Source organism: Sarcophilus harrisii, chromosome 1 (assembly GCF_902635505.1).
Source record: "Sarcophilus harrisii chromosome 1, mSarHar1.11, whole genome shotgun sequence".
NCBI lineage: Eukaryota > Metazoa > Chordata > Mammalia > Dasyuromorphia > Dasyuridae > Sarcophilus > Sarcophilus harrisii.
The window spans coordinates 72,412,612-72,426,318 of NC_045426.1; the positions used below are offsets into that span (position 1 = coordinate 72,412,612).

General features: G+C 34.1%; 1 protein-coding gene across 1 annotated transcript in view; it reads right to left on the minus strand.

The window, feature by feature from the left end:
* Window positions 1–13,707, minus strand: part of VWC2 (von Willebrand factor C domain containing 2) — a 201,458-nt gene that overhangs the window by 98,206 nt on the left and 89,545 nt on the right. The window lies entirely within an intron of this gene.

Here is a 13,707-nt window from a genome sequence, read left to right on the forward strand (position 1 = left end):
ATTTCTGGCCTTCAAGCATTTGTCCAAGCTGTTTCCTATATTGGAATAAGCTTCCTTCTCACTTCTGTCCCTTGGAATCCAGTTAGCACTATTGAAGGCACAACTCAGTTGTCCCCTTCTATATCCAAAAGATTTCTCGATCTTTTTCCACTACCAAGTTGTCAGTATTCAGGTTCCACTCTGCCTTGCCAGAAATTACTTTTGTATCTGCTTATTATAGAGAGAGTTACAACTCTCCAATAGATGATAAGCTCTCTGAAGGTAGAGATGATGATGATTTTTGACTTTTGTATCCTCAGTACCTAACACTGTGCTTTGTAAATAGTAAGTACTTTAATGCATGCTTATTAAATTGAACAGACCAGAATGGAAGCCATGTAAAAAGAAAAACTCTAATATGGAGGGATTTATTAATATCTAAAGGAAGGAACAAACTAAGTAGAAACTGGAGAAGCTGCCAACAGTGGCTGAAGGAACTCCTGTGAGAGATTCATAAACAAGGGCAAATAAATCTTCTCTTACTATTTTCAAAGTTTTTTTTTTGTAAAAGACATCAAAATGTGAACAGATGTTAAATTTCTGAAACTGTAGGAAAATTAAAATCACCAGAGGCTGTAAAGAGCACATCAGAACAAAGAATCAAGGATGCTGAGGATACACTGGCTCCACAAGCTGAAATCACAGGTAAAATACTGAAGCAAATGATAATTACACACGAAGAACTGACACATGAAAAAAAGTATTCGACTTGCCAAAAGTGATAAGAGAAAATAAAAGAGGCTTAGTGCTATTCTCTTCTACTTTGTCACTGCTTCACATCTAACATAAGAGAGTGATTAGTCAGTAGGAGTGAGACAAAGATTCTGGTTGTGACACCAGTTGTATGACCTTTGGCAAATCACTCTACTTACTTCTGGGAGACTCAATTTGCTGATCTGTAAAGTGGAAAAGAGGAAGGAAATTGAGACAAAAGGCCAGTAATATCGAAGCTATAATCAGGGAAGTAATTAAAGACAATTTCCTGAACTGAAAGGAAAGGCAATCTACAGCAACAAAGCAACAGGGGATTTCAAGAGCAGTCCTCCAAGAATGATTCCCAGACACTCACCCACTCATCAAGTTTTCAAACTCTGAAGACAAGGATGTGGGATTTTAAAATTTGTCCAGAAGAAAAGGAGAGATATCAAGATAAAAATGACATCGCACCTGCTTTACCTCTCAGATTTGTAAGAGGGATGGGGTGGGAGGAAACAAAACAAACAAACAAAAACTCTACAAGGGATGAAAATAAAATTTCCCAACAAGACAGTGCCTGTGCCAAGCTACTCTCTGAAGCCTGAAGAGTATTTCAAAGGTGAGAGGATCTGAAGCCATTTGTCGATAGAGGTCCTCAACTGCATGGATCACTACACAAAATACATGGTCTAAAAGAACATGAACTACAGAAAGTATTAAAAAAAGAAACCAGACACATCTAAAAGAATGAATTTTTAAAGCAATGATAAAAGTCATAGTTAATAATATAAAAATATCAAGAATCAATCCAAATATTAAACAGAATTATCAGAACTACAAACTGTTTACAAAGTATTATATAAAGAATTTCAGATCAACTGTGCCTAATTACAAAAAGTGAACAGAGATGAATCATGCTAGAAAAGTCCTAAAAAGAAGAATAAAATAATCATATATATATAGAAAACATTGTTTTAATATGATTTGAAAAGTTTAAAAATAGACAAGCTAGATAATGTCATTTCTAACCTATAAAAAAAAAAAACCAGTATAATTCTGAATCTAAAACAAATCAGATAATAAACCAGTAAGTTTAAATCCTAAATATAAAAACTCAATAGTGAGGGGCATAAGAAAAGAATATCAGTGATCAAAATACACATACAAGAATTGGAGACTATAACACAAGAGTATCAATTAGAATTTTAAATGTGAGTGTAATGAAATCCCTGATAAAAAGGATTCTGGGAAAGATTAAAAAAAAACATCAAAAAACCTAAACTCCAACAACCCTTTGATTATAAGAAGCACATTTAAAACCCAACATCATAAATAGATTAAACATGGAGAGATCATTTAAGGTTAGTCATATAAAAATAAAAAAAGCATGGGTTACTATCACTGTATCATAAATGGGAGATTTGGAGAAAATCAAATCCAGAGTAATAAACAAGTTTTGTATATATTAGTAAAAAAGGACATTAAACAATGAATGCTGAATAATTCTTAATCTCTGTGGCTCAAACAACATTCCACTGAGATACAAACAAGACAGACAAATCAATATGTAGGAAACAGATGAAATTTTAATTAGGCAAATTTAAGATCCAACTATTAGAAAATGAAAAGATTAAATAGCCAAAGAATGAATAAAGAAAATATAGAGCTGAATAAAGTTAGGTTGGTAGTATAGTAGACAGAGCACCAATTCTGGAATCAGAAGGACCTGAGTTCAAATAAGTCTTCGGAAACTTACTAACATTGTAATCCTGGGCAAGTCACAACTTTGTTTGCCTCAGTTTCCTCATCTCCTGGAGGAGGAAATGGCAAGCCAATATGTTTACCAAGAAAATGTCAAATGTAGTCACAGAGAGTAATTCATAACTGAAATAACCCTACACAACAACAACAACAACAAAGCTGAAAAAAGTGGAATGAACCAACACACAGAGGAAACTGTGGGGCCATAACTTCAATGAGGGTAATTAGAATTTTATCACAATGCAATAAATTCAAAGACATCAGTAGAAACTTTATGGTATTCTGGAGTATACCTCTCCTCCATGGCAAATCGAATTACAACTTTGGATGAGAGAATACACTTTTTTTCACAAAGTTACATTATACATTGCAATATAGTGATGCCCTTAATAAATATTTGCAATGATTAGGCTAAATTCTATGAAACAGGTCAAATACACACATATACATATGCTTCATGATCAAAGAACAGGGACTTAAAGGCTCATGCTTCTCTCAGCTTTCTGGCTGGAAAGGGCTACCTTATTGAGCTGAAGGTAAGGACCCAAACATTCCCTTGCCATTTTACTCAGTGTGCCACAAGTCTTATAGCAGGTGGCAATGGAAAGGAATGCAGAAATATTTATTAGGCTTTATCATAAGTCAAGCATTATTTGAGTGCTAAGGATCCATATTAAAAAGCAAGACAGGCACGTTTTTTTTCTTAAGGTGCTCTCATTCTAATTAGGGAAGAAGGCATTTTGGGGTAGTTGGAAAGGTTCAGTAGTTCATAGAGTGCATTGACCAGGTAGGTACATGAAAAATCCCAGAAGCCATTAGAGCATGATGGCAGATCAAATGTCAATATCTGGTGGTCCAGCTTCTTCAACTGTGTTGAGACTCCATATGGGTTCCTGTAATTGAATGTGGAGGTTGTGAAGTTATGATTTATTATCAGAAAATGTTTGATTTGCATGATGCTTTCTATACTTATATACTTGGATTCATGTAAATTTTTTTGGGTTAAGAAGGGGCTGTGAGAGGGAAAAGTTTATATAGTCCTATTTAAGGGATATAGTGGCAAGACAGAAAAGAAAGTCCAGAAGTTGACCAGCTAATTGGGAATCTTGCCACTAAGGTAACTCCCTTCTTATTTCAGGAGAATGAACTGTTATGTTTCCCAAACAAGGACTGTGAGAAAAGAGATACTATTTCCAAATAATGGAGTGGAGTAGGGTTTTGGTTACTTTAGTCAGAGGGATAGATAGATGATCAACATAAAGCTGGGATCATGTTTTGATGGCATGAGTGGAGAGTGGGGAGATAATACTGTGATGGTGGTCCATGAGGATCTTTGCAAGGTAGATATTAAAAGAAAGGAAATGGCAATAATAAAACTAAATGCAGGAATAAGAAAAACAAAAATAAAACAGAACACAAAAAAAATACACATATACAAATAGCAGAAGCTTTGGTAAAATAAGCTAAGTGCATCAAAACTTTATTTTTAGATAAGAACTATGACTTTATAGATATAAGAAACACTTGATGAGGAAATTTCCTCCACCATGGTAAACTAGCACTGAAAATTAATCTCAAAGTCATATGGGAACTGAGAAATTAAGTATCTTACAACCCAGAGTCACACAAGAATATGAATCAGAAGCAGGACCTGCAAACAGGCTATCTTAATTCCAAAGACAACACTACCTTACAATTATCATATTGTTTATCTGTATCAAATATTAGCTCAATTAAGATGATTATGGATATGGAAATCAATGCCAGGTAGACATTTGATAAAATCATTAATTCTGATTAAATTTCTAAAAGAACTTCTTACAATCTAATCATTATATACTTTTTTTACATGATTCAAAATATATATTTAAAACCAAAATGCTATATTGCATTTGTGGATAATCCCTGGTTATTTTTGTAATGAAAAAAAATCATGCTATTAATCCTATTCAATATAATATGGAAAACAGTTATAACAGTCACCAAATAGGAAAAAAAAATCACAGAAAAGAATATAGAAAACTAAGAAATAAAAATATTTTTTGGATAATAGCTGCATACTTAGAAAATAATGATATTAATAAAATATGAGAGGTAATAGATAAATTCAGGGAAATTGCAGGATATTAAGATAAATTCACAAAATTTAATTTTAATCCTATTAGTGGCACATAGCTAGAAAATACAATGAACAGAAAGATTACATTTATAGCAATGACAAAAATATGAATTATCTGGGTATTAACCTAACTCAGGACACAAGAGATTTGTTTAATGAAAATCATAAAACCAAGTGGGAGAAATGAAGTAAGAAACAGAAAGAAGTAGAGATTGAGACACAAAGAGAAAGAGAGAGAGAGAGAGAGAGAGCTTAGCACAATGTCTGAAACTTGGTACTTAATAAATTTTGATGGATTGATGAAAGAGAGAGAGAGCTTAGCACAATGTCTGAAACTTAGTTGGTACTTAATAAATTTTGATTGATGATATGATATAATAAATACAGTCTATTTTACTTGATACATTGTTTAGCATTGCTGAATGTTCCTTCTCTCTTTGTTTTTGTTTTGTTTTTTACAAGTCTTGACTCTGTATAAGGCATATTTTTTGGAAATGCAGTTAATGTAAAACCAGGAGATGCCAATAAAACTACAGTGAGTTTCACAAAAGAAAAAAAAAAAGGAACACTGACAGAAAAAAAGCCAAAGGTAAGTAGAGTATCAATAAGGAAGAGATGGTCAATCACATGAAATGCTGTTGACAGATCAAGGAAAATGAGGAATGAGAGAAGGTGATTGGATTTGTAAATAAAAAGGTTATTAGTCACTGCTGAATGATAAATTCCAGCACAACTTTAGGGATAGAAGACAACTTTCAAAAAGATGAGGAGTGAGTGGATGGTTATGAAATGAAAGCTTTTAAAAAAGTGCATATTAGAATCAAGAATTTTGGGAGTAAAAGAAAGGGAGAGAGAATATAACGGCCAAGGGAAATAATTTTTAATATAAAGCAATCTGAACAGCATGTTTGAAGTCAGATGGGGAGACACTGATGAGAGAGTGAAAACTCACAAATATGTTGGAATAAAGAAGCAGGAAGGGGATCAGATCAAAGGCATGCATAGAGAGATTAGCCTTGACAAGAATCAAAAACAGAAAATAGTGGGAACACTAATCTTTTGAATTGTGGAACAGAAGATTTGAAGATGCTTATATCTAATGATCTATCTTCTCAGTGAGTTACATTCCCAGGAAAGTTAGGCTTAAGGACTTCAGAAGAGAGGAAAAGGCTCGTAACAGTTTCTATAGAAGAAAAAAGAAAGTCTCAATAATTACTTAGTACAAAGATTTTCAAGTACCAGTGATGGCTCAGCCAAAGTTATATAATATAAATGCTTAATGACTAAAATCATTATTTTATATTGTATTTGAAATTTATGGAGTGATTTAAAGTTTGAAAAGCACTTTATTAAGTACATTATGTTATTTGAACCTGACAGCAACCCCATGAGGTAGGAATTACAGTTATTGTCATCCTCATTTTGCTGATGAAGAAACTGGGGTTCATCTACTTGGCAAAGTAGATACAGCTTTGTGCCTGCAGTTCCAAATTGGTCTCAGACACTGACTAATTATGTGATCTTGGATGAGTCGCTTAATCAATGTTTGCCTCAATTTCTTCAATTGTAAAGTGGAGATAACAATGGCATCTATTTCACAGAACTGTTATGAGGATCAAATGAAATAATATTTGTAAGGTACTTAGCTCACCCTGGCAAATAATTGGTGCTTAATAAATGTTTGTCCCCTTTCTTAAGTAAGTTGTTACATATCCATGGTCACATAGCTAGTAAATATCAGAGCCAGGATCTGAACCTAAGATTTCCTGATTCCAAGTCCATGAATGAATGAAAAAACTAGGAAGCATTTATTAAGCACTTATTATATGCCAAGCATTATATTACAATATTCACAATTCCTTGTTCATTTAATATTCTCTATAGTAGCATCTAGCATCCAGGAAGTAGAAAAAGAGTGGTGCAGGTAGAATAAAGTTGAGTATTATCAAGCAAGATGAGCAGCAAGAATGACACTGAAGGTCATATGTGCAAAGATTTTAGAATAGCGACAAGTTAATCAACAAAGTGGCTGAGTATGGAGTCAAGACTGGCAAAGAAAGTCAGATACCATGGTTGAGGAGACAGACTGTATAGGTTGAAAAACAGGAGATTTCAATGAGGGCAAAGAATAAATTTAATATAAGTGCGAAAATTAGAGAGATAAAAGGATAAGAGATTGTATCTTTGAGAGTTAATGGATTTAAGGGTAAAATTCTGCTCTTAGAAACTTCATCTGTATGGAGTTACAAAATTATGACATCAGGGTGTTACTAATATGTCTAAGGACAAAGCTACAATGAGGAATTCTGATACTTGATTCAATTAAGGACATGAGAAGATAGCCCCAGTCATCTGGGTAAAGTCACACCAGTCTTTTCAGTACAGTAGTGATCTTCAAGTTTGGAACAATGGTCTGATTCCAAGGGAGTGGGTGATCAATTATTGAAAGCATGAAAAAGTGGGTCTCATTCCACCTTCCCCCCAAAATCAATCCCAGATTTTTTATCCAATACAACCATATCTATCTTTATATCATTTGCTTTCCCTGTCCCCCTATCTGCAAACTGCCAAATTCCTCTTTGCTGAGCTACATAGTAGCAACTGTTTAGGTTCAATTCTGCTTCTCCTAGCATGCCTTATCTTACCCCATTGCATCATTTAGGGCTGCAGCAGGTGCACTCTGCAGAACATGCTATGGCAGTAATCAGAGTGTAAGAGACCCAACTCCTCCAGTTTTCTTGTTAATAGAATAATTGATGAGTAGTCGTAGGGTAACAAATCTCATTACATTGTTATTTTTTCTTTTTAAAAATTGTTATAATAGTATGTTACTTTTCTAATTACATGTAAAGATACTTTTCAACTTTCATTTTTGTATGATTTTGACTTCCAATTTTTTTCTCCTTACCTCCCCTTTCCTCATGCTAGAATGCAATCTAGTATAAATTATATATGTACATTTGTTTTTAACATATTTACTTATGAGTCATTGTTATGAGTCAGAACTTGAAACAAGGTGATAACTCCAGGGAGATATTAGAATCTTAGTGTTAACTCAATGGAATAGATATAGTGTTTATTGGTTCACACATTAGAACAAGTCCTTACAAAGTGCTAAATCAGTTGCCTAATTTAGCATGGTACTTAGCAAATTCTCTAACTCACTAACATATTTAAGTACTCATTGGAGTTCACAAGTATGGGAGATTCACAAAGTTAACTTTGTAACTTTGTGAATTCACACCTCTCTTAATCCCTCCCTCAGAGGAGGAGTCAACCTTTAAGAAATCATATATAAGAAGCTCTTGGAGCTTCAGTCAGTTAGTTAGTTTGGAACATTGCCTGGAGTGAAAGAGGAGTACTCTGGAGAGCCAGGAGCCCTCTCTCGGAGGCAAGACAGATTCATTCCAACTTTCACCTTGGTGCTGGCTGGAGTCATTTGGAAGAAGAGAAGCTGAAGCTGGCAGAGGCAAAAAATTAGCTTCAAGAGCTCTTGGAGAAAATAAACGTTTGGATTTTATCAGCTGGCTGCATTTGGAGTGATTATTACTCTGAACTGAAACTAAGGCTGCTTCCAGAAAACCTCCCCAAGACCTGCTCTCAGAGAGAATCATATATCATATAAAAGAAGAGAATACCATAAGTCATGTTGAGAAAGAAAAATTAAAACAAAGGAGGAAAAAACCACAAGGAAGAAAATAACAAAACAAAAGGAAAAAAAGGGGAAATAGTATGCTTTATTTCACATTCAGTCTCCATAGTTCTCTTTGAAGTTGAGGATGGCATTTTCCCTCCAGTCTACTAAAATTGTTTTGGGAAAAAAAAAGAAATTGTTTTGTATACTTGCATTGCTGAGAAGAGCTAAGTCTAACATAGCTGATCATCACATAATTCCTGTATACAATGTTCTCCTGGTTTTGTTCACTTTAGCCAGCATCAGTTCATGTCTTTCTAGGTTTTTCTGAAATTATCTAACCCATCATTTGTTATTATTCCATTACATTCATATACCATAATTTATTTGGCCCTTCCTCAATTTAGAGGCATCCATTTATTTTCTAATTTCATGCCACCATAAAAAAGCTGCTACAAACATTTTTACACATGTGAGTCCTTTTCCCTCTCTGGAAATTCCAAATTGCTCACCAGAATGGTTGGGTCTTTTCACAACTTCACCAACAATGCATTAGTGTCCCAGTTTTCCCATATTTCCTCCAACATTTGTCATTATCTTTTCCTGTCATCTTAGATATTCTGATAGGTGTAAGGTAGTACTTCTGAGTTGTTTTAATTTGAATTTCTTTAATCAACAGTGATTTAGAGCATTTTATATGACTATGGATGGCTTTAATTTCTTCATCTGAAAACTGCCTGTTCATATACTTTAGGGAAATGACTCAGTTCTCTATATATTCTCTATTTTTAAAGTGAAGGCTTTATCAGAAACACTGGCTATAAAAATTGTTTTCCAGCTTTCTGCTTCCCTCCTATTCTTGGCTGCAAAGGTTTTGTTTGTGTAAAACATTTTAAATTTAACATAATCAAAACTATTCATTTTGCATCTCATAATATTTTCTATTTCTTGTTTGGTCATAAATTCTTCCCTTTTTCAAAGATCTCTCAGGTAAAAATATCTTTTGATCTCTTAATTTGTTTATAATATTAGCATTTATGTCTAAATCATGTCCCCATTTAGACCTAACCTTGGTATTGAGTGTGAGATGTTGGTCTATATCTCATTTCTGCCATACTTTCTTCCAACATTACACTATTTTTCTCTGCAAACTTACTATTCTTCCACTTTTTCCTATTACTCTCAATGGCAGGTCAAATCATCTTGATTATCACTTTCCCTTAATTCCAGGTAGAGACATCCAAGAACTCTGAGCCCAAGACCCAAGGAAAGGCATTGCTCCATAGACTATCAGTCTTTCTTCCAACTTGGTCTTTGAAGCCATCTTTTAGAGGAGCAATCCTTGTCAAGAAAAGACTTGCTATCCCTAATACCACAACACTAATTACCAGCCATCATAAAAGACCTGAGAACATCAACAACTCCTTCTCCTTCTCTCACAATACTGATTCTTCTTCCAGCCTACCTACCTTTCCCCCTCTTCACCCCTAGCAAGTCTAGGGAAACAATTCTTGTGGAGATACAACCTGGCAACTTTCTACAGCCCTAGTCTCCTCAGCCCTAAAGTACTGAAGACCTAAGAGAAGTCCTTGACACTATCAAGTGGTCAACATCAGAAAGAAAGATGTGATATTAATTTAACTGATATTAAAAAAAAGAAACATTAGGACTGTGGACCTTTCTATTTGATTTTTAGTGGAAACCCACTATATATCTTTTCCACATTCCAGATTGAGTTTCTTTAGAAGAAAGAACTTAATATTTAGCACAATGCTTCACACAAAGGAGGCATTTAATAAATGATTTTTCATCCATCTATCCATCTAATCATCTATAATTCTTTGCTCTTCTCCCACCCAACTATGATCATTTCTTCCACTGTATCATTTCTTGCATCCATTTCCTTCTGTCTATTCCTCCAGTGATCATGCTAGTTCAAGCTCTCATCACTGCTTATCTGAATTATCAAAATAGCCTTCTAATCACCTTCTTTTTGCACATATTCTCTCCTCTCTTCAATCCAGACAAAATAATTGTCTTAAAGTACAGCATTCTATTGCTCTGTAAATTCTGGAAGTTCTTCATTATCTCCAGGTTTAAATAGAATTATGTTTATCCCAGTTTTTCAATTCTATTTTTTGTGTTTTATAACTATTAGCATATTAATTTATGTGTCCTGTTGTTCAGTTGTTTTTCAGTCATGTTCAACTCTTTGTAACTCCATTTGGGGTTTTCTTAGCAAAAACATTGGAGTAATTTGCCATGTTTCTCCTATATATGTATGTGTATATGTGTTTATTTATTTATATGTGCATATATGTATGCATGTATATATAAATAAAAATAGATATACACATGGGGTAGCACATGGTATACACAAATAGATATAGCATGGGTTTAGAGTCAGAAAGACCTCAATTCAAATTTAGCCTCACACATTTACTGACTGTGTGGTCCTGGATAAGTCACTTAACCCTACTTGCCTCAGTTCCTCATCTGTAAAACAAAACAAAACAAAACAAAAACAAAAGCTGGAGAAGGAAATGGCAAACTACTTCAGAATCTTTGTCAAGAAAACACCAAATAGGGTCACAAAGGATCGGACAACCAGTAAAGAACTCCAAACGTATACATATTGGAAATATTTCATTACTGATAGAGGTGCCTCATCAGAATTTTAGCTTTAACTATCCTATCGAGTCTGTCTTTCCCAGACTAAACTAAAGAACTGAGGTAGAAAGTGAAGATGGGAAAAACAGGCACCAAGAGAAGGGTATATAGAATCCTCAGGCTATATAGGGCAAGGCTGCTGAAGGACCCAATGCTTAGGTATGTCTTTCTGGAGATGTACTGAGGAGAAAATCTTGTTCTCCCCACCGCAAAATCTCAGCAACGTAGGACAATGCTCCAGTTAAATTATCGTAGAGTTCTGTACCAAGGGGACAGCAACAAAGCTGGGTGTGTGTGTGTGTGTGATGAAGAAAATTTAAGCCAAAGCTGTTGATAAGGTGGAAAAGTACCTTTAATGTGAATGTGAATCAATACATAATATCATCCAAAAAAATTCACAAGAAATTCAAGGGAATGGAGTGGGAGCTTTTAGCTAATAAAAATCTTCTATTCAAAACACATAAATAAGTGATAAAGATTGCATAAAGTCAGTGCCCAGACTTTAACTGATAAATGGGCAAAGAGATGAACAATTTACACACAAGGAAATAGAGACAGTAAATCATCACATGGCAAAATGCAATTAAAACCACTCTAAGGCACTATTATACACCTATTAAAGTAACGAAAATGAATATAAATGATCAAATCCAGGTTCTGCAGGTTAGTGAAGAAACAGACACATTTATACACTGCATATTGCCCTGTAAATTGGTTCATATTCTCTGGAGAGCAATTCAGCAATATGTAACAAGAGCTACAAAGCTATTCATACCCTTTGACCCAGTAATTCCACTTTTGCAACTATACTCCAAGGAAATAAGCTAAAAAGAAAAAAAAGTCATTTATAAGAAAATGCTTGTAGCAACATAACTTATAATAACAAAAAAAATTGGAAATCATCTGAATGCCCAACAGGCAGGGAATCAGTAGGTACACTATATTACATTTGCTTACTTCAAAAATTCAACGTTCCTTCAATTAATGTTCATTGTTATCTCTTCCCTCCCTTATTAGACAGTTTTCCCATTATAAGATAAGCTTTGTGAAGGCAAATTTTATTTTTATTTTTGCATGCCCAGTACCTAATTTAGTGTGTTGCATGTGGTTAGTGCTTGCTGATTGCTTTATTTGTGTCTGTGGCCAAAAGAATAAGAAAAGCTATCATTTATAGAATGTAATAAATGTAACATTTTATTGGAGGCTTAGTGGATACGGAGCTGAATCTAGGATCAGGAAAACCTGAGTTCAAATTCAGTCTTAGACACTCATTAGCTATGTGATCCTGGGGCAAAGTATTTAATCTCTACCTTAATTTACTGGAGAAGGAAATAATGAATTACTCCAGGGTCTTTGCCACAAAAACCTATACTGGGATCTAAATACAAGGACTAAATGTTGACAACAAACAATTTATATACAGCTTTAAGATCTACAAAACCTTATATATGCTATTTGATACTCAGAATAATCCTAGGAAGTGTATGCTATTTTCCTGTTTTTATCCCTCTTTTAAAGATGAAAAAATTGATATAAATAGAGGCTAAGTGTCCAGTGTCATACTGATCCTAAGAGTCTGAGGCAGGATTTGAAGCTGTGTGATGCTGGGCAAGTCACTTAATCCTGTTTGCCATGTCAAACCACTTCAATATCTTCACCAAGAATACCCAAAATGAAGTCATGAAGAGTCAGACACGATAGAAAGAACTAAACAAGAATAACAAAATACCTAACTCCAGGCCCAGTGTTCTGACCACTGAACCACTTCATTGCCTAGTGTTATAAGCTAGCATTTTTGTAAAATTTTAAGGTTTGTAAAGCACTTTACATATTTTTTCTCATCTGATATTCACAATAATTTTCTTATGGTGGGATGACATTTCATATGATGAAATATTATATAAACCATTAAAGTGAGGAGTGTCATTTGTTTTCATAGAAAGAGCATAAGCCTGGGAATCAGGAAAGATCCAGATGGAAATCTCATTGACATATTATAACTGTGTTTCTGGGTACTTTACCCTTCTGAGTTTCAATGTTGTCTATATAATGGGTATAAAAATATCAGCATTGTCTACCTTACAGGATCATAAAGGGATATAAAAAGCTCTATGAACCTTAATGTACTATTTTATCTTAACAGAACCATATTAAATGAAAAATATAGAATCCAAGCTAGTACATTCACAGCAATTTAAGTAGATAAAATATGACTGAAATAATGTAAGTAATTTAAATTTTAATGTTTATTAGTTGTTCTTTTTCACCTAGAAAGTTATAGTCTTAGAAAAATGCTTAGACCATAAGTTCTCAAATTTATTAGTCTTAAGACTCCTTTACACTCCTTAATATTATTTTGGAACACCCCATCCTACCCCAAAAGAACTTTTGTTTTATGGGCTATATTTATTGAAGTCTTTTGTTAAGCAGAATTACCAAGAATTCAAATTCTGCTACAGAGAATTTAAGTCTAATGTGACAGCCACATTATTAGAATGCCAAACATATGCTTGTTTAAAAGATTTTTCATGGAGAACTCATACAAAGTATGCACTCCCATGGAAGTCAAAAAGAGTGATAAGAGGACATTCTCAAGGTCTGAAAAACTTTGGAATTGACTGGGAAACGAGGGAGAAACTGGCATCTCAGCATGGCATTCCTGTATCAAAGAAGGTTCTGTCTGTTATGAGTAAAGCTGAATTGCAACAGCTCAAAGGGAACATGAGATGTGCAAATTTCGGAGCCATCTCTACTCCTAATGTTCATATGGACTATTTATACTGCACCT